The sequence below is a fragment of the Rhodnius prolixus genome, unplaced genomic scaffold (assembly GCF_049639745.1).
Source record: "Rhodnius prolixus isolate KJV_2025 unplaced genomic scaffold, Rpr scaffold_37, whole genome shotgun sequence".
Taxonomy (NCBI): Eukaryota; Metazoa; Arthropoda; class Insecta; order Hemiptera; family Reduviidae; genus Rhodnius; species Rhodnius prolixus.
In genome coordinates, this window is record NW_027411587.1 from 785292 (window position 1) to 807435 (window position 22144).

Here is a 22144-nt window from a genome sequence, read left to right on the forward strand (position 1 = left end):
GGCTATTTTGGAAAATTCTCCAACAAAACTGGTACAAAGCTTTATCAAACTCATTGGTTTTTTTTTCTTTTGAAAATCGTCTAATTTGAAGGAATAAAAGTCCTTTAATTGCACTTTCAGACAATTCTGCAAAACCCAGAATTTCATAAATGCACAACTTACAAACTCCCACTAAGGTACTGACTATATATTTCTAGCCGAACAACTAATCTTTACATTATTGAAATTCTTTCCAACTTAATGAAAGCATGAGTGATTTCATAGAGATTTCCTTGTTTATAATCTTTGAATGATATAAATTTTCTGAAGTAGATAAGAAAAGCAGTTTTATTCACACCTTGTATTAAGTCTGCCAAATACTTAAATTTTATTTTAGGAGGAAGTTCCTGTCCAGTATATCTTACTGATACTAGCTCGCAAATCCTGGGCAATTGATTATAAGGTTTTTAAGCAGAAGTAGCTTTGATTAACATAAGCATAATGAATTTGTATTTAACATCAACAGTAAATCTCTTCATATAAGAGAATTACAGATTACATGAAGAAACTTATCGATATCTTCGGATCCATTAAATGTGTGACTCCGTTCACTTCAAGAATTCTTGAATTTAGGTTAATTAACGATTATAACACAACTATATTCTTATCAATCAGTAAACGACCTCCAGTTTCCCTGAATTGGTAATTGTGATAAAGATTTTCTTCGCTCTATTCGTCACTAATCGCATAACAGTAGTTTTTGCTTCACCAGAATAAATAAAAAGAAGAGAACATATTACGATTTGGGCAGCAAACTAATAGGAATTATCTTAATGCACTTTGAGAATATATAAGCTTGAAAATTAGCTTTTCTTCATAAAATGCTGAATTTGATCTAGCTAATTTAAAAAAAAAAATCTCCCGCATTAGATTGTGTATTTTGGACTTATTCCCATCTAGAAACTCCGGACTCCAAGCTCATTCTCTAGCTCTCTAGCACAGGCATTATCTTCTCAAACGACCTTATTACGGCCTAATGGTAATCAACAATGCTTGATTATCTTTCAAGACTAACAATGCTAAACGTTCAAACTGTCTTTACCATATTAATTATTTATTTATTAAGTACAAGTACTGACAAGACTGTACAGTATAAAACACTGATGTGAATTTCAAATAAAAGAAATACTATACTAATTTTTCGTGACTAATTTATCTATTTTAGATAGCCATTTACAATAAATTGAAAGATGCTAACATAAATCCCTTGTTCCGATATGAATAGCATATCATATTTCGTTAGGATACTCTGGCTAGTTTGACCTGAGTGTTATGACCGTATAAAAACTATATATATCTCCTGTAGAGCAGTATCATCGCATGCAAACCAAGCAGATACTACCCCTGCTAGGTCTGCCCCAGCATCAACTTTGTTCCCGGGACACCGTCGCACTCTGTTTACTCGCTGTTTTCCATATTCATGACTGTCATACTTCACATCGGTTGTGCCCCATCATTTTTATACGCCGTACCAATAACTTACTGCTATCTTTTAACTTTTGCCGTTTTTCTTCTGTTCAATTTAGTATGTTTTTTCTTTTTTTAATTATTACCTTGAGGCAGTTTACTGTCTGATTACTGTTAACCGTAACGTGCGAGTTTGAATTTTTTTCGGAAATTTAAGTTTTGTTAGTTTTCAACTAGTTTTTAAGTTTAAGTAGATGTGGTGGAGGAAGTGGAAGCTTTCGGGCGGTCGTAAGTCATTATCTGGGCGATTTCTAATGACTGAACTAATGACAAGTTCATCATGCAGATTTCCCTGTCATTACCTTTAAAGCTGCTTTTGGACCGGAAAAGTCATCACGTGTTAGCTATTCCACTAGCCTGGGCTGCCAAGACTCAGTTCCAAGAGTTTCTAGCTGTAACCTAACTATTTTGACTTAAAAATCAATACTCCAACTAACAAAAAACAACAACAACAAATGCCAAAATACAAGAGTTACTGGCAGCTGTTTTCTCAAGTAAAATGGGCCGGGTTAATTTATTTGTACTTTTAGTTGGTACAAAGTTTATGAATGATTATGCCACCCAAACAGTTTGCATCAACTACGAAATTGATTAAATTAGAATTTTTTGTAGAATTATCTATGTATTTGGTTGAAATATCTGGTTCTTCCGACAAACTTAGGCTTTGGAAATGTTAAAACTAATATTTTACTTAGCCTTAGCACGAATTGAGTACACATGAGAATTAAGTTTGGCCTTGTACTAATCTAGACAGTGGACAGTGATGGTAAATCTGCATATCATTTGCATAGAGACTATATTTGCAATAGTTTATTGAATAATAAATATTGTTAATATATGTATATATTAAACTAAAGAGGTCCCAAAACGGAACCAAGAGAAAGAGAGAGAACATTTACTACACAATGTATGTACCTCCATATTGTACTCAGAACATAAAAGAAGTGTAAGTAGTTAAGGTTGAGCTGTAAGTTGTGGAAGCAGAGGCAAGGTTAAGCAGATGTAATGGTAATCCAAGAGGAGGGTGAGTGAGTGACTGCTGGTTACATGGAGGGTGTACATGGAGGAGGGAGGTAGCTACAAATTGGTAGCTGAAATTGAAGAGAAAGACGAAGGTAGAACGGCATGCACTACTTACGACCTGCCAGGCTGCTGCTTACAAGTAAGGGTTCTCTGTTCTAATAAATACAGTCCCTCCACTGTTCAGCACATGGCCACTCTCATATCTACTCAGTCATCAACACCAAAACACTGTACCTACATATACCTAACCAACTCAGGTTTTACTATTTAAACCGCCCCAATTCGGCTAAAATAATGAAGTGTTTTATTAGCAATAATGTTAGCAACCAATTACTAAATTACAGTACCTAAATACCTTTCAAGTACATAACATTTAACAGAAAATATTACGAACATCTTAATATGAATAAGTAGCTTAATTATATCACTTTTACTTTCAATTATAGTCAGAATGTTTGCCCCATCATGTTGGCTTCAATATAGGGTACTATCACTTTAGTATTTAACTATTTTTTTTAAGGAAGCCTGCTTTCCAGAATACCCATGAAAACCTATTTCTTTATGAACAGAATTTCAAACAATAGCAAAGTTTTTATCTGAACATACGGTTTAAGAATTCTTATATTCTGTGTTACATGTTACGGCAACATTGCTTTTTAGTCCACTGGACGGGATGTTACTGCTGTATCATTATTATTTTAATGTGAGTATAATTTTTTGTTTCCTTTGTTATTGGCCTCTTGAGCTAGCAAATCAGCCATTTACATTCTTCTTACGAAGCTTCTTTAGTATATTGAATGTTTATAGACTTATCTTGTTGTTTGTTATGAACTCAAAGAGCTATGTGTAAATGCTGCCATCAATCAGCTGCCAGAATAGTATTTATGTTTTTTTGGAACTTTATTTTAAATTGTTTCCCGTGGGTATGACACTTGTTTTATAAATATATTAATTAATTTTTATTTTATTACTAATTCTATAATTTATGTCTCTCTGAAAAAATGTAATTGAAATAATAATATTGTAGGCTTTGTGTGTGAGGTCACTTGGCAAAGCGGGACTTGGCTGAGTCCAGTGGTTGCCAATTTATCACACGGCCAATTTCCAGTCTGGACGCCACCTCTCTTTCCTTGGTGGCTGAAAATCGCATGTCTTACACCCACCGTTCTGACTACCGCAATATTAATAGCGATGGCGATTTATATGCATAAAGGTTATCTTACTAGGTCGGAAATAAAAGTTGTGTAAGTACGAGAGGTTGTTAATATTTATAGGAAACCCACCTCTGTCACTTCCGTGGTGAACTCTCTCTCAGTGTTCGCCAAGCATGCTGCAGCCTAGAATTGTATGCGAGCGAGGCAGAAAAAAAGTGGGAGAAAAACTTACTTCTCAATATTCCTCTCACGAGCGTAGGACGCGACCCACATGTGTGTAGAGGCGCCGCCGGCCGGGACGCTCTGTATGTCTACCGTGCCATTCCACACCTTAAGTAAACAAATTACTTGTAAATGCTGTTCTCGTATGTACGCCTGTTTATTTATCTATCCACTTTTGCACAAATGGGTGCAAATTTTTACTTTCTCTTGCCAGTTTTATTATTAAAATTGGAATAGAAAATGACAAGTATTTCAAATAAGATAGAGCAAAAGACTCTAGTGTTCCAGTTCTTTTAATTATGTACATTCAGTCAGTGAAGGAAAAAAGTAAAGTAATAGTGCAGACTACTTTTTTCGACGAGCCATAACTTCAAAGTACCAAATTAGCTCTCGTGGATGGAGCGGAAGCTCGCACTTAACCATTAACTTTTTATAAATTAATATAAAGTAGCAGTATGAGTGACTTTATTATTGATAATAATTTAAGTTTAAACTGACTTCAGGAAGTACAACAGATTATAGTTGGTCAGTTGGACAACTTAGAAAATCAATTCCAAAAATATCCACATTCAGATATTGAATCTAATCATTTTGTTTGGGTATTGAAACCATTCCTGATAGAAATGGATCAAGTGAAACATTTATCATCATAGGCACAGGAAGAATTTGAGAAGTTTCTGCTGATGCTGAAGTCTTAAACTTGAATTTCCCAAGAAAAGTTTAGCTACTTTTTGGATTGGAGTTAAAAAAGAATATCCAACAATCTCTGACGAAGCATTGAAAGTTTTTTTTTGCCATTTGCAACCACATACTTAATATGAATTATCATTTGCAACTTTAACGTCAATAAATACAATATTTGGCTGCACTTGGATTTTCTCTCCCTCTAGGAGGCCCTTACGCTATCCCAAGGCTAAGAAGATATGAAGTGAAAAAAGCAACAGGACGGCTTTGCATCACATTTAGACCCGGAATAATTAAGTTAAAAATAATTTATAAGTGTGACCGTTGTTTAGACAGAATTTGTTTACTTCACTTTTACTTTTAAAGAAAGCTAATAAGGAGTTTGTTTTATTATTTTATTTTCGAAGAAAATTTCATTACATTTACAACAGAGGTTGCGACGTTTGATACAATGTCGACTGGTTGCGAGTCGTAGTTATGTATTTTTATTTCTTCGAAACAAGAAATTCTCTCCAATCAATAGCAATACATACCAAAGAATAAAAACAAAAGGAAGTAGACTTAATGTCAACCTTCACACTACTATTGGCTGTTGCTAACAAGCATCATTTGTTAGCAGAGAAATTCTATTGCAGGTATGTTAAAAGTATTCTGCCGAGTTTTTAGTTCGACAGCAATGGTGGAAAACAATATTTTATTAGAAAACATGGAAACTTTAATTTGATCTGGTACAATACGTTCTATCATCATAGAATTACTTCACCCTATTTTTCTCTACAGTAAACATTCTGTAAAAAATAAGTTGGAATATCGAGGAACGAACTTGCTAACTTCAATCAGTTTAGTTTATCCGAAGTGGTCGCATTAGATTTAATATTAATATGTTTTTACTTTTTCCTACAGCTCAAAGAGAAAGCGTTACAATGGTGAATAGTTATAATAGTGGATTATGGAAACAAAAAAATTATTGAAACACCTGTGTCAGAAAAAGTGGATACTAGAAAATTTTATGAGAAGATTCTAAGTAAAAAATGAAACTCCTTGGTGCTCCAACTTGTTTTGCTTTTGAAACATAAACATCCCACAAACAAAATTAGCTTCATCTGAGAGATTTTGCGATTCCAACAATGTTCATTAAACATGGCAATAAAATTCACTCATACGCAGGGTTAGTACATTCCTTCTAAAACATTTCAGTAAAGTGCACTTTATAATGCAAGAACTGCCTCCGGAGGATGGGTCTGGCTTGATCCTAAAGTGCCTTTATATGTATTGTATATAGTTCCATCACATTATGGATTATTAATGAACAATAAATGAGTTACTAAAATTCCAGGTCTGAAAAACATTGAATAATTTTTTATCTTTAGTTTTCCAGATTTTCTCGAAATCATAACTCTTTAAACTTGTCATAAGAACTGTGCAAACAAGAACAATCAGTTTTTACTGGAAATTCCTTTTCGGTGGGTTTCCTGGGGAAAGTGTTATGGATAACCTTCTGAAGTGACATTTCTTGGTATTCTACAGTGGTTAATTTTTTTTCAGGTCTTGTAAAATTCAAATCTTGCAGTATATGGAGGACTCTATAAAGGACTGAGAAATCTAATAGGTTTTTGATGAAGAGTTTCTGAATTCCAATACCCAATTTTTTCAAATCGTTTTCTAAGAAAGGTAGACAGTATTTAAAGTTTGTTTTTTGGTTGTTTTATTCCACTCAGATTGGGATTTTAATTGATATCTAATCATTATGCTGGGTAACGCCATAGATCTTTGAGGTCTCAGTGGATATGGTTTTAGCCTTTCTAAAAATCTACATCGCTGTATATGTAAATGCTAGTTGTAGATGCATCGTTAGCTGCTTGTGGTTACAACAAATCTTAGATGTATAGATTCTCTGGGTTCTTCAAATTAGTTCTTTCTTTATTTTATTTTGATTTTTTACCCTTATTTATAACTGTGTGAAGTGTTGCAGCTGCCTACTTTATAAAAGAAAAAAGATGAACTTGTTGCGTTACATCATATTGATGTTGGGTAACCCACTGAAAACTATGGAGTACGAGACGACCACGAGGAATAACAGGATACACGACCTGAGAGTGAAATAATAAATTTTAGCTTGGAATTATATTTACATCAACCAAGATTCAGCGTTACCATAAGATACAGCAGCTATAAAAAAAAAAAAAAAAAAAAAATCATCACAATACTAAAAGCGTAATGAAGAAATAGAGAATATTTTTTGTCTTAATGTTCCTTCAGTTTTTGCTCCAATCCTTTGCTAAGAGCATATACAATATATTTTCACGCTAGCAACAAGGCCTAGACGGTGCGCTTTTTTTTTAAAAAAAAAAAAATATAATAATAAATTTTAAAGATGAAAACTTGTATTTCAAGAGCGTCGCGTTTTACGATTTATACAATCCTTGTGGAGCCAGCCAAAATGGGAACATACTACTATATTCCACTTCTTTTACGCTTTTTTTAAACTATATTTGCGTCTTGTAAGGTTTATGAAGTTATATGTAATGGGCTGTTAGTTTTTAGGATGGTGTATGTATTTTCTTTCTTAAAATAGTCATTATTTTATATGCTGGACATGTTGTTTTTAATTGTGCTTAGTTCTTAATTCTATTCCTATTGCGTTCTCTTATACCATGCAAGAGACAGTACGGTGCAATTTTCGAAATTGTTGTGTTATTGTGTAACTGTTTTTATGCGCAGAATCTTAAAAACAAAAAAACATTTTTGTTACCAAAACGAAACGAGTGGATTTATGTTTTAGAAAACAGCTTTGATTCAATGGCAGAAAACACTGAAGTAGCAACCCTCAGGTCATGGATTCCAGTCTAGACGTATATTGCCTTTAGATGGTCTCTTTTTAGACAACTAGCTCCCGAATCTCTATAGCAATAGTTCAGTAAAAGTTCTATGAAACTTCTGCGCACGTATGGACTAGTAGGATCATATTTTCCAGAAAAATACATCTGATCTGACCTGTAATTGCGTTGATATGTAAGTAAAGTTGTGGAAAAAAAAGCGTTTTCCGTGCAAAATCAAGAAAAACTGAAAATATTCAAAAGTCACTTGATCTTTTATGTGATGGTGCCTCAGTTGTTGTTTGACTAGTGTACGTACAATTTGGAAAATTTTATACAATCGCAAAAATTTCGCTTATAATGGTAACTGAAAGTGAAAGAAGAAAGCAAGATAGACCGGTTCTTAAATACTTGATTTAAGAGGGAGAGAATTTTGGCAGTACTGATAATTCTTTTGCAATAAATTACTACATATGTATAAATTATTACAATTGTGTTCTGATAATGTCTTTTGTAAAATTATTTCATGTGCTTAAGAGTGAATAAGGGATTTAAAATTTGATGTGTAAACTGAACAATTAGTTCAATCCAAATGTTAAGACAAATATCATTTATGATAATAATAGGTAAATTCTTTTGCTTTTAAAAATCAGATTTTGCTAATGAAGAGGCTATTGTTGGTAACTATGTGGTAACTAAGTCTTTTAGATACGAGTACCTTATATCAGAAGAAATAAAAGAGAAATACTATATCGAGTTTGTGAACAAATAGTATACTCATCTACCCTAAAACAATTTTATATCTATAAATAAAACTAAAAAATAATAGTGCTATTTCATATTGAACATGTTTCTCTGCTTTGATTGCAGGAAAGTTGTTGAACAGCTCGTTTCAGACAGATTGAATAGCCGCCAGAGGGGAAAGGAGGAGAGAAGTTCGTGTTGGAAGGAAGAAGGCCAACAGCGACCATTCATGGATAAAATCTTCCCCTTACAAACTGACTAAAAAAAAGAGCCCAGGTTGTCCAAATCAACCATTCAATTCTCAAAGTAAATCCTCTTTTCCGGAGTTCCCCAGGTTAGTACATCTCTCTCTTTACCTTAAAGTTAGGAAAAGACTCTTTATATAGTAGAAATTTGTTTTTACTTTCTTTTTCTTTATTTATCTCTTCTATGTTAAATTGTGGGAAATTGTAAAGAAAGAATTGTGATGATTTCATTTTATGTTCACGCACTAAAAAATATTTGCTATTTAATGGCTTTTGTTTTAAATTGCTTTGGATGAATCTATTAAACAATATATACATTTTCAGGAATTCAAAAGAAAATATTTATGACTATTTTTTTCCGTACATTTTGTTTTTGCAAACTATTTCTTTATTCTATTTTATTATATTTTTGATAAAAAGTATTTTTTTCGATTTATCACATCTTTGAAAATCTTCTAAACAATTTTTATTATTAGGCATAAAGTATTAAATCTAAAATTAGTTTATTATTAGATTTATGCTGGTTTTATAGCTTCGTAATAAGCGATTCCTATATAAAATTTAGGATTATTGTAGTTCCATGCCTGGATATGGGGATTGCAGCCAAACAGTCGCTAGATTGAGATACACCATGAAGTTGCTTGACTCTCGCAGGTTTGATGTAAGAGTAGTAAAAGATTTTTAAGTTTTGCTATAGTTTGCTATTTTAGGGAGAAAGAGGTTGTGCATGTGACTAACCTAAAACTAATGTGCCCACCTATAAGTGCCTTGCGAGATTACTCCCTCATCTACCTCTCATTAGATATTTAAGAAGTTCCAGAATGTATATATCCTGGAGGGCCACACCCAAGCATCCAAATCTTCTTTGAATAAGTGCAGCTAGTTAGGTGTATTGGAGTTTCCAATTGGAGATTCAAAGAATCGTCATAATTCGTCGTACAGGAAAAGACATAGGCATCTTATTTATGCTTAAACTTAGATATTCCCACACGTTAATATAACAAGTGCTAAAAGTTACCACTGTGCCTAATTACAGTGTAATGAAGTGAGATCAATTAAATATTTTATCTCCATTCTTGATGTTTATTTATTTTATCTTTTTCTTGAGAAGATAAAACTGAGTATTTCATTGGAAATCAGGAAGACTGGTTTGATTAATTCTGACAAACTATTCATTGAGAGTTAATAATGAAGAAATGTGCTGAGGGCGCTGCTTCTGGCTTCGCCCTCTAAATCACAATACTAATATGAAAGATTTCTCTCTCTGCCACACATTATGCAAACTGGCCCCTAGTTGTCTATCCTCTCGTATTTGTATGTAAATATGTCGCCAACACAGCTTTCTAAATGAATACCAACATCCAAGGATATATATTCTCAGATATATAAGCCCTGAGAATATAATTTCAAAGTTCTCTGTTAGAGATAGAGTGTGAGTAGCCGGGCTGAAACCGTGTTATTGGTTGGTTGGTTGGTTGGCGTAACGTTTTGGCCAAACTCCATCCCTGCCTTAGTGCTGTCAACATGTAGGCTACCTCCAATATTACACGCTATATATCTTAGGCCGGTACAGAGAAGTCTTGCAGGACGAAGACGTTCCTAGCTATTATAACCTACCACAACATACTCACCTGCACTAAGAGCAATTATTCTTTTTAAAAATAGATAGTAATATTCTATTTATAAAATACATAAATACTTTTTACTTTAATTATCCAAACATTGTACTTTATACAAAATCAAAACTAAACTCTTATAGAAATATAAAAACCACACCGTCAGTTATTATTCTTTTACATGCTACTCGAACTGTCGAACTGTGTTCAAACTGACTCAAAATGCAAAAGCCTTCACTGTTTTTTCCCTTTACCCTTACGCTGAAAGGGATAGAACCCCTGGTTCCTATAATATACAATATAGATTTTTTTTATAACTTTAAAATTTAACATTTAAAGAAATTGTTAATTGTGTTATTTCTCTGAATTTCAATTCAACCTACACCTTTTTTTACTCACAGTTGAATGATTGCTTTTTCAATTAACTTTTACATTGGCCACTTATTGAATGTTTCAAAATCGTTCTCTTTTTTTTTTTTTTGCAGCTGTCATTTTCACTGGTCTGGTCAGAAATTTTTTTTTTCTGATAATCAAAGCAAATATAAAAATGTCAGTTGAAAAACTAGAATCAATAACAAACTCAATCAATCAACCAGAATCACTAACAAAACTCAATCAACCAGTATCACTTACTAAACCGGCTTACTAAAACTACTCCAACTCATCCAGGTAGGTAGGATTTGGATTTTAATGTCTTAGGTACTTCCATTTTTGTTTTCTCTTAATATGTAAGATACATCTTATGACCTACGATTGTAGGACTCTCTAATTTATTCTAAATGACAATTTTTTTGCTGATCCTAAGAGAATATTTACTACTTGTAATGTATACTTTAAGTCAACGATTCTCCAAAATCCTCCATTTAATAGTTTTAAAACGTTTAAAAGACTTTCTCAGGGATATCAAATATATGGCATTTCTAGGGAAAAGCTTGGCGGAGCCCTTTATAAAACAATTTTCCTTTATTTTCACAGTATTTTCAACCATATAATAATAATAGCTTTTATAATAATGTTAATAAGGCTGGTTTTAATGTGGTGGTTACAAACCGTGGGAGAACCCCAGATCGAATCCTGCCTTTAGCTACTTTTTATTTGATAAAACCAAAAATTAATTACTGAAGTATGTGCTGCCATCTCTGGCCACAATAACTAATTTAACGCAAGATTAGAATTGCAATAATCAGCGCAAGATAATCAATATTTGTTTACGCCAACTCTTCTAGATTTTTTCAGGAAACGCACAAAACAGACCTCATCTAAACTCTACCAATTCTTTAACTCAGATATTCCAAAATGTTTCCCTTAAACACTTAATATAAGTTATTTGCCATTAAATTGTGTAGTTAGGGAAGAGAAGATTTTTAGAAACTGGGAGAAATTTCTTTAAGTTATCCAAAAAATAAAAAATAAAATTAATATAGTTATGTTGGTCTCAGTATTATTGAATAAAAACAATTTACTTAACTAAATTTAATAAAGCTGAATTTATAGAGTTATAACTTCTATTAGGTGCCAGAATACAAAGAGGTAACTTTTCTAAAGCGATGAAAAGTAGGTGAAGTGTTTAGTGCCTTTGAGCGAGTTCATATAACCAGGGACAGTTATGTTAATTGTGAAGTTATGTTGGGAGTTTCGCCACCAGCTTTATGCAAATCTACCCGGCTATTCGAACCTTTAATGAAGCACAACTGAAACTTTTATCTCCTATTTGTTCTATAGCACCTTCTTTTTCTGCTTTAATACATTCCAACCCTCATTAATACAGAAAGTTTGAGTAAAAATGAACAACCAACTAACCCAACATTTATCGTTACTTCCCTTTGATTTTATTTGCATCCTGGTAGGAGAATCAAAATTAAAGAAAAAGTCTTAATTTCTCAGAAATGTTGCTTTCATTTAACTGAGTAAATTATTATCTAAGTGTATAATAATAAAACTAAAAGTTCATTGCCAAAATCAAACTTCCGACTTGCAAAACTTTAAAAAAAAGAATGGACAAGTTTCTCATTGCAAAAAAAAGGGAAAAGTATTGCATTCCCTTCTAATCGGCTTTCTATTTCTTAAGGAAGACTCCCACAGTAAAAAAAGTACATAAAATTCTAACAGTTTCATAGGTGGCATTTGCATAAACTTCTGCCAAAACTTAAATCATTAATCATATGTAGAAATAATTCAAAGGTGCTACGTTAGCCAAGTGGTTAGAGGCGAGACCTGTAAAGCTAATATGTATTGTGGTACTGGGTTCGATTCCCAGTCTTAGGCCTTGGATTTTATTTAATGGTTAATAAAAGAAATTTACAGTAAAGTATGTTCGCTAGTCGCCTCTGTCCACGAAACCTAATTGGTAGTCGTAAGCCTGAAAAAATAGGCAATTACTTTACTACTTTACTTTATTTTTCTTATTGATAACAGAAAACTCTATTCACTCCATTTATAGAATTAACGTTTATTCTCATTGCATTATACTAAACCGTTAAATTTCACCAACAAACCTATTGTCAATATTATTGTATCAATGTTTCCACACTTAGTATTTGATCAACATCGCCAAATCATAAACAGATATGCCTTTATTTCAATATTATTATCAATATCCAAGATCAAATAGATCTCTAAGATTATACTATCCGGAGAGAGTTCGCTTGGCCTTCTTCCTTGGACACTCCCTTTTAACTTAGTGAATTCACCCCCCCCCTGATAAATATACCTTTGAATCAAAGCACAGCTTTATCTTAAACCTCCTTAGCAATATCTAGCTTTAGAAAATAAAATGCCACTTGAAAAGTAAAAAAAAAAAAAAAATAAAGAAAACTTGAAAAACCGTTTTCTGTTTTAATTATCTTAATTATAAAAGTTTGGCAAAGCGTACCCTTCAAAACTTGTAGTAACTTAATTAATGCTATTCCAGAAGATCGCAAAAACTTACTTGACGGGACTTCATAAAGTGTCATTAGATTTCTATTTTTTAATTATTATTATTCAAATTGCCGTAAATTATAAGCCTGATCTGCCTAAAGTATAAATTCAATTCTCTACTTATCTGAATAAAGTGACTAAACAAATGAAACGGTAGATACGTAAGTTTTCTATGAATTTTGCTTTGGTTGCCCCTCAACAAAAATAAGTCATTATATCATTATAACATATATATATAACATCTAAATTATTCAACAAATGCGATACCATATATCAATATAATTGTGCTTGTTTCATTAAAGGATAAAAACAAAAATTAAAATAAACAGAAAAATTAAATAAAATACAAATAAACATGAAATTATTCTTGATTACTGTTAAAATCATAAGTATTAGATGATCTCGCTTAAAAAGAAGGTTTAAAAATGTATGCAAATTTATTAATTTTTATTTTTTATATTGCATAATTACAGAAACTAGTAAGATTTCCGAGTATTTACTGCATTCGCTCGTGTGAAACTCTGTGAAATACCGTAACAGCAGCATTCTTGCGAAATTAGGCGACAGTTAATACTTTTACCAATGGTTTTAACTTCTCGTTTTTCAAAATAGATCGACCCCACATGTACAACCTTGCATTGGCCCTCCGTGTTGGAATCCAGTATTCGCTAACCACTCAACTAAAATATAGTAAAAAACAACAAATACAGTAACAGCAGCATTCTTGTGAAATTAGAAGACAGTTTCTACTTTTCCAGTCGTTTTAACTTGTTACTTTTCAAACTAGATCGAACCAACATGTACAACCTAGCATTGGCCTTAATATTAACTACCTAATGCAAAAACAGCGACGCACCTGAGAAATAGGGGACAACTACCACCTTTTCCAATCGTTTTTTCTTCTTATTTTTCAAAATAGATCGGCCCCACTTGTACAATCTAACATTGGCCTTAATATTATCTACCAAATGCAAAAACAGCGACGTTCCTGAGAAATAGGGGACAACTACCACCTTTTCCAATCGTCTTTGCTTCTTATTTTTCAAAATAGATCGACCCTACTTGTACAATGTAACATTGGCCTTAATATTAAAGACCAAATGCAAAAACACCGACGTTCCTGGAAAGTAGGGTACAACTTCAAAGTTTTCCAATCGTTTTTGCTTTTTATTTTTCAAAATAGATCGGCCCCCTTGTACAATCTAACATTGGCCTTAATATTAACTGTCAAATACAGTAACAGCAGCATCCTTGTGAAATTAGGCGACAGTTTCTACTTTTTCCAGTCGTTTTTACTTGTTACTTTTCAAAATAGATCGACCCAACAAGTACAACCTAGCATTGGCCTTAATATTAACTGACAAATACTGAAACAAAACAATTCTAGCCCAAAAGCGAGAAGATTTCCGTTTATTACAGTGGTCCTAACACCTAATTTTCATAACAGATATGCCATTCATAACAGATTTCAATTAGATCGGTCGTTCATGTACATTCTAACATTTGCTTTAATATGAACTACCAAATTCAAAAACAGCGGCGTCCCAGAGAAATTAGGATACCACTTCCACCTTTTCCAATCGTTTTTGCTTCTTATTTTGCAAATTAGATGGGCCATTCACGTTACGATCTAACTTAGGCTTAATATTAACTGACTAACACAGAAACATCAGCATTCCAGTAATATTAGACCAAATTTCTTCATTTTCCAAATATTCCTTCCTCTTATTTTTCAAAATAGATCTAACCTACAATAAATTTTCAATATAAGCAGACTCATCCTCTACAATTTATACATTGCCATGAAGTAGTTGCAACATTACTTCTATTCCTAATTGTTTTTACTTTTTATTCATCCAAAAAAATCCAACCAAAAAGTAAAATATAGAATTAGTTTTATTATTAACTACCAAATGTAAAAACAGCGACGTTCCTGAGAAATAGGAGACAACTTCCAAGTTTTCCAATCGTTTTTGCTTCTTATTTTTCAAAATAGATCGGCCCCACTTGTACAATCTAACATTGGCCTTAATATTAACTACCAAATGCAAAAACAGCGACGTTCCTGAGAAATAGGGGACAACTACCACCTATTCCAATCGTTTTTGCTTCTTATTTTTCAAAATAGATCGGCCCCACTTGTACAATCTAACATTGGCCTTAATATTAACGACCAAATGCAAAAACAGCGACGTTCCTGAGAAATAGGGGACAACTACCACCTATTCCAATCGTTTTTGCTTCTTATTTTTCAAAATAGATCGGCCCCCTTGTACAATCTAACATTGGCCTTAATATTAACTGTCAAATACAGTAACAGCAGCATCCTTGTGAAATTAGGCGACAGTTTCTACTTTTTCCAGTCGTTTTTACTTGTTACTTTTCAAAATAGATCGACCCAACAAGTACAACCTAGCATTGGCCTTAATATTAACTGACAAATACTGAAACAAAACAATTCTAGCCCAAAAGCGAGAAGATTTCCGTTTTTTACAGTGGTCCTAACACCTAATTTTCATAACAGATATGCCATTCATAACAGATTTCAATTAGATCGGTCGTTCATGTACATTCTAACATTTGCTTTAATATTAACTACCAAATTCAAAAACAGCGGCGTCCCAGAGAAATTAGGATACCACTTCCACCTTTTCCAATCGTTTTTGCTTCTTATTTTGCAAATTAGATGGGCCATTCACGTTACGATCTAACTTAGGCTTAATATTAACTGACTAACACAGAAACATCAGCATTCCAGTAATATTAGACCAAATTTCTTCATTTTCCAAATATTCCTTCCTCTTATTTTTCAAAATAGATCTAACCTACAATAAATTTTCAATATAGGCAGACTCTTCCTCTACAATTTATACATTGCCATGAAGTAGTTGCAACATTACTTCTATTCCTAATTGTTTTTACTTTTTATTCATCCAAAAAAATCCAACCAAAAAGTAAAATATAGAATTAGTTTTATTATTAACTACCAAATGTAAAAACAGCGACGTTCCTGAGAAATAGGAGACAACTTCCAAGTTTTCCAATCGTTTTTGCTTCTTATTTTTCAAAATAGATCGGCCCCACTTGTACAATCTAACATTGGCCTTAATATTAACTACCAAATGCAAAAACAGCGACGTTCCTGAGAAATAGGGGATAACTACCACCTATTCCAATCGTTTTTGCTTCTTATTTTTCAAAATAGATCGGCCCCACTTGTACAATCTAACATTGGCCTTAATATTAACGACCAAATGCAAAAACAGCGACGTTCCTGAGAAATAGGGGACAACTACCACCTATTCCAATCGTTTGTGCTTCTTATTTTTCAAAATAGATCAGCCCCACTTGTACAATCTAACATTGGCCTTAATATTAACTACCAAATGCAAAAACAGCTACGTTCCTGAGAAATAGGGGACAACTACCACCTATTCCAATCGTTTTTGCTTCTTATTTTTCAAAATAGATCGACCCCACTTATACAATCAAACATTGGTTTCAATATTAACTACCAAATGTAAAAACAGTGACGTTCCTGAGAAATAGGAGACAACTTCCAAGTTTTCCAATCGTTTTTGCTTCTTATTTTTTAAAATAGATCGACCCCACTTGTACAATCTAAGATTGGCCTTAATATTAACTACAAAATACAAAAGCAGCGACGTTCTTGAGAAATAGGGGACAACTACCACCTATTCCAATCGTTTTTGCTTCTTATTTTTCAAAATAGATCGGCCCCACTTGTACAATCTAACATTGGCCTTAATATTAACTACCAAATGCAAAAACAGCGGCGTCCCAGAGAAATTAGGAGACCACTTCCACCTTTTCAATCGTTTTTGCTTCTTATTTTGCAAATTAGATAGGCCATTCACGTTACGATCTAACTTAGGCTTAATATTAACTGACTAACACAGAAACATCAGCATTCCAGTAATATTAGACCAAATTTCTTCATTTTCCAAACATTCCTACCTTTTATTTTTCAAAATAGATTTAACCTACAATATATTTTCAATATACACAGACACTTTCTCTACAATGTATACATTGCCATGAAGTAGTTGCATTACTTCTATTCCTAATTGTTTTTACTTTTTATTCATCCAAAAAAATCAAACCAAAAAGTAAAATATAAATTTAGTTTTATTATTAACTACCAAATGTAAAAACAGCGACGTTCCTGAGAAATAGGAGACAACTTCCAAGTTTTCCAATAGTTTTTGCTTCTTATTTTTCAAAATAGATCGGCCCCACTTGTACAATCTAACATTGGCCTTAATATTAACTACCAAATGCAAAAACAGCGACGTTCCTGAGAAATAGGGGACAACTACCACCTATTCCAATCGTTTTTGCTTCTTATTTTTCAAAATAGATCGGCCCCACTTGTACAATCTAGCATTGGCCTTAATATTAACTACCAAATGCAAATACTGCGACGTTCCTGAGAAATAGAGGACAACTACCACCTTTTCCAATCGTTTTTGCTTCTTATTCTTCAAAATAGATCGACCCCACTTGTACAATCTAGCATTGGCCTTAATATTAACTACAAAATGCAAAAGCAGCGACGTTCTTGAGAAATAGGGGACAACTTCCAAGTTTTCACACTTGTTTTTGCTTCTTATTTTTCAAAATAGATCGGCCCCACTTGTACAATCTAGCATTGGCCTTAAATTAAATACAAAATGCAAAAGCAGCGACGTTCCTGAGAAATAGGGGACAACTACCAAGTTTTCACACTTGTTTTTGCTTCTTATTTTTCAAAATAGATCGACCCCACTTGTACAATCTAGCATTGGCCTTAAATTAAATACAAAATGCAAAAGCAGCGACGTTCCTGAGAAATAGGAGACAACTTCCAAGTTTTCCAATCGTTTTTGCTTCTTATTTTGCTAAATAGATCGAACCCACTTGTACAATCTAGCATTGGCCTTAATATTAACTACCAAATGCAAAAACAGCGACGTTCCTGAGAAATAGGGGACAACTACCACCTATTCCAATCGTTTTTGCTTCTTATTTTTCAAAATAGATCGGCCCCCTTGTACAATCTAACATTGGCCTTAATATTAACTGTCAAATACAGTAACAGCAGCATCCTTGTGAAATTAGGCGACAGTTTCTACTTTTTCCAGTCGTTTTTACTTGTTACTTTTCAAAATAGATCGACCCAACAAGTACAACCTAGCATTGGCCTTAATATTAACTGACAAATACTGAAACAAAACAATTCTAGCCCAAAAGCGAGAAGATTTCCGTTTTTTACAGTGGTCCTAACACCTAATTTTCATAACAGATATGCCATTCATAACAGATTTCAATTAGATCGGTCGTTCATGTACATTCTAACATTTGCTTTAATATTAACTACCAAATTCAAAAACAGCGGCGTCCCAGAGAAATTAGGATACCACTTCCACCTTTTCCAATCGTTTTTGCTTCTTATTTTGCAAATTAGATGGGCCATTCACGTTACGATCTAACTTAGGCTTAATATTAACTGACTAACACAGAAACATCAGCATTCCAGTAATATTAGACCAAATTTCTTCATTTTCCAAATATTCCTTCCTCTTATTTTTCAAAATAGATCTAACCTACAATAAATTTTCAATATAGGCAGACTCTTCCTCTACAATTTATACATTGCCATGAAGTAGTTGCAACATTACTTCTATTCCTAATTGTTTTTACTTTTTATTCATCCAAAAAAATCCAACCAAAAAGTAAAATATAGAATTAGTTTTATTATTAACTACCAAATGTAAAAACAGCGACGTTCCTGAGAAATAGGAGACAACTTCCAAGTTTTCCAATCGTTTTTGCTTCTTATTTTTCAAAATAGATCGGCCCCACTTGTACAATCTAACATTGGCCTTAATATTAACTACCAAATGCAAAAACAGCGACGTTCCTGAGAAATAGGGGACAACTACCACCTATTCCAATCGTTTTTGCTTCTTATTTTTCAAAATAGATCGGCCCCACTTGTACAATCTAACATTGGCCTTAATATTAACGACCAAATGCAAAAACAGCGACGTTCCTGAGAAATAGGGGACAACTACCACCTATTCCAATCGTTTTTGCTTCTTATTTTTCAAAATAGATCGGCCCCACTTGTACAATCTAACATTGGCCTTAATATTAACTACCAAATGCAAAAACAGCGACGTTCCTGAGAAATAGGGGACAACTACCACCTATTCCAATCGTTTTTGCTTCTTATTTTTCAAAATAGATCGACCCCACTTGTACAATCTAGCATTGGCCTTAAATTAAATACAAAATGCAAAAGCAGCGACGTTCCTGAGAAATAGGGGACAACTACCACCTATTCCAATCGTTTTTGCTTCTTATTTTTCAAAATAGATCGACCCCACTTGTACAATCTAGCATTGGCCATAATATTAACTACCAAATGCAAAAACAGCGACCTTCCTGAGAAATAGGAGACAACTTCCAAGTTTTCCAATCGTTTTTGCTTCTTATTTTTCAAAATAGATCGGCCCCACTTGTACAATCTAACATTGGCCTTAATATTAACTACCAAATGCAAAAACAGCGGCGTCCCAGAGAAATTAGGAGACCACTTCCACCTTTTCAATCGTTTTTGCTTCTTATTTTGCAAATTAGATAGGCCATTCTCGTTACGATCTAACTTAGGCTTAATATTAACTGACTAACACAGAAACATCAGCATTCCAGTAATATTAGACCAAATTTCTTCATTTTCCAAACATTCCTACCTTTTATTTTTCAAAATAGATTTAACCTACAATATATTTTCAATATACACAGACACTTTCTCTACAATGTATACATTGCCATGAAGTAGTTGCATTACTTCTATTCCTAATTGTTTTTACTTTTTATTCATCCAAAAAAATCCAACCAAAAAGTAAAATATAAATTTAGTTTTATTATTAACTACCAAATGTAAAAACAGCGACGTTCCTGAGAAATAGGAGACAACTTCCAAGTTTTCCGATCGTTTTTGCTTCTTATTTTTCAAAATAGATCGGCCACACTTGTACAATCTAACATTGGCCTTAATATTAACTACCAAATGCAAAAACAGCGACGTTCCTGAGAAATAGGGGACAACTACCACCTATTCCAATCGTTTTTGCTTCTTATTTTTCAAAATAGATCGGCCCCACTTGTACAATCTAACATTGGCCTTAATATTAACTACCAAATGCAAAAACAGCGACGTTCCTGAGAAATAGGGGACAACTACCACCTATTCCAATCGTTTTTCCTTCTTATTTTTCAAAATAGATCGGCCCCACTTGTACAATCTAACATTGGCCTTAATATTAACTGTCAAATACAGTAACAGCAGCAACCTTGTGAAATTAGGCGACAGTTTCTACTTTTTCCAGTCGTTTTTACTTGTTACTTTTCAAAATAGATCGACCCAACATGTACAACCTAGCACTGGCCTTAATATTAACTGTCAAATGCAGTAAAAGCAGCATTCTTGTGAAATTAGGGGACAGCTTCTACTTTTTCCAGTCGTTTTTACTTGTTACATTTCAAACTAGATCGACCCAACATGTACAACCTAGCATTGGCCTTAATATTAAATACCAAATGTAAAAACAGCGACGTTCCTGAGAAATAGGAGACAACATCCAAGTTTTCCAATCGTTTTCGCTTCTTATTTTTCAAAATAGATCGACCCCACTTATACAATCAAACATTGGCCTTAATATTAACTACCAAATGCAAAAACAGCGACGTTCCTGAGATATAGGAGACAACTTCCAAGTTTTCCAATCGTTTAAGCTTCTTATTATTCAAAGTAGATCGACCCCACTTATACAATCAAACATTGGTCTCAATATTAACTACCAAATGTAAAAACAGTGACGTTCCTGAGAAATAGGAGACAACTTCCAAGTTTTCCAATCGTTTTTGCTTCTAATTTTTTAAAATAGATCGACCCCACTTGTACAATCTAAGATTGGCCTTAATATTAACTACAAAATACAAAAGCAGCGACGTTCTTGAGAAATAGGGGACAACTACCACCTAATCCAATCGTTTTTGCTTCTTATTTTTCAAAATAGATCGGCCCCACTTGTACAATCTAACATTGGCCTTAATATTAACTACCAAATGCAAAAACAGCGGCGTCCCAGAGAAATTAGGAGACCACTTTCACCTTTTCAATCGTTTTTGCTTCTTATTTTGCAAATTAGATAGGCCATTCACGTTACGATCTAACTTAGGCTTAATATTAACTGACTAACACAGAAACATCAGCATTCCAGTAATATTAGACCAAATTTCTTCATTTTCCAAACATTCCTACCTTTTATTTTTCAAAATAGATTTAACCTACAATATATTTTCAATATACACAGACACTTTCTCTACAATGTATACATTGCCATGAAGTAGTTGCATTACTTCTATTCCTAATTGTTTTTACTTTTTATTCATCCAAAAAAATCCAACCAAAAAGTAAAATATAGATTTAGTTTTATTATTAACTACCAAATGTAAAAACAGCGACGTTCCTGAGAAATAGGAGACAACTTCCAAGTTTTCCAATCGTTTTTGCTTCTTATTTTTCAAAATAGATCGACCCCTCTTATACAATCAAACATTGGTCTCAATATTAACTACCAAATGTAAAAACAGCGACGTTCCTGAGAAATAGGGGACAACTACCACCTATTCCAATCGTTTTTCCTTCTTATTTTTCAAAATAGTTCGGCCCCACTTGTACAATCTAACATTGGCCTTAATATTAACTGTCAAATACAGTAACAGCAGCAACCTTGTGAAATTAGGCGACAGTTTCTACTTTTTCCAGTCGTTTTTGCTTCTTATTTTTCAAAATAGATCGACCCCACTTGTACAATCTAAGATTGGCCTTAATATTAACTACAAAATGCAAAAGCAGCGACGTTCCTGAGAAATAGGGAAAATCTTCCAAGTTTTCACACTCGTTTTTGCTTCTTAATTTTCAAAATAGATCGGCCCGACTTGTACAATCAAACATTGGCCTTAATATTAACTACCAAATGTAAAAACAGCGACGTTCCTGAGAAATAGGAGACAACTTCCAAGTTTTCCAATCGTTTTCGCTTCTTATTTTTCAAAATATATCGACCACCCTTATACAATCAAACATTGGCCTTAATATTAACTACCAAATGCAAAAACAGCGACGTTCCTGAGAAATAGGA

The 22144-nt window shown here is 33.3% G+C and overlaps 1 long non-coding RNA gene across 2 annotated transcripts in view; it reads left to right on the forward strand.

Moving 5' to 3' along the window:
• LOC141448468 (uncharacterized) overlaps positions 1-22144 on the forward strand; it is a 101810-nt gene that overhangs the window by 64422 nt on the left and 15244 nt on the right. For both annotated transcript variants that reach the window (XR_012455067.1, XR_012455068.1), the window contains exon 2: positions 8276-8483. This is a non-coding gene — a long non-coding RNA (uncharacterized lncRNA). The remainder of the gene's footprint in view (positions 1-8275; positions 8484-22144) is intronic.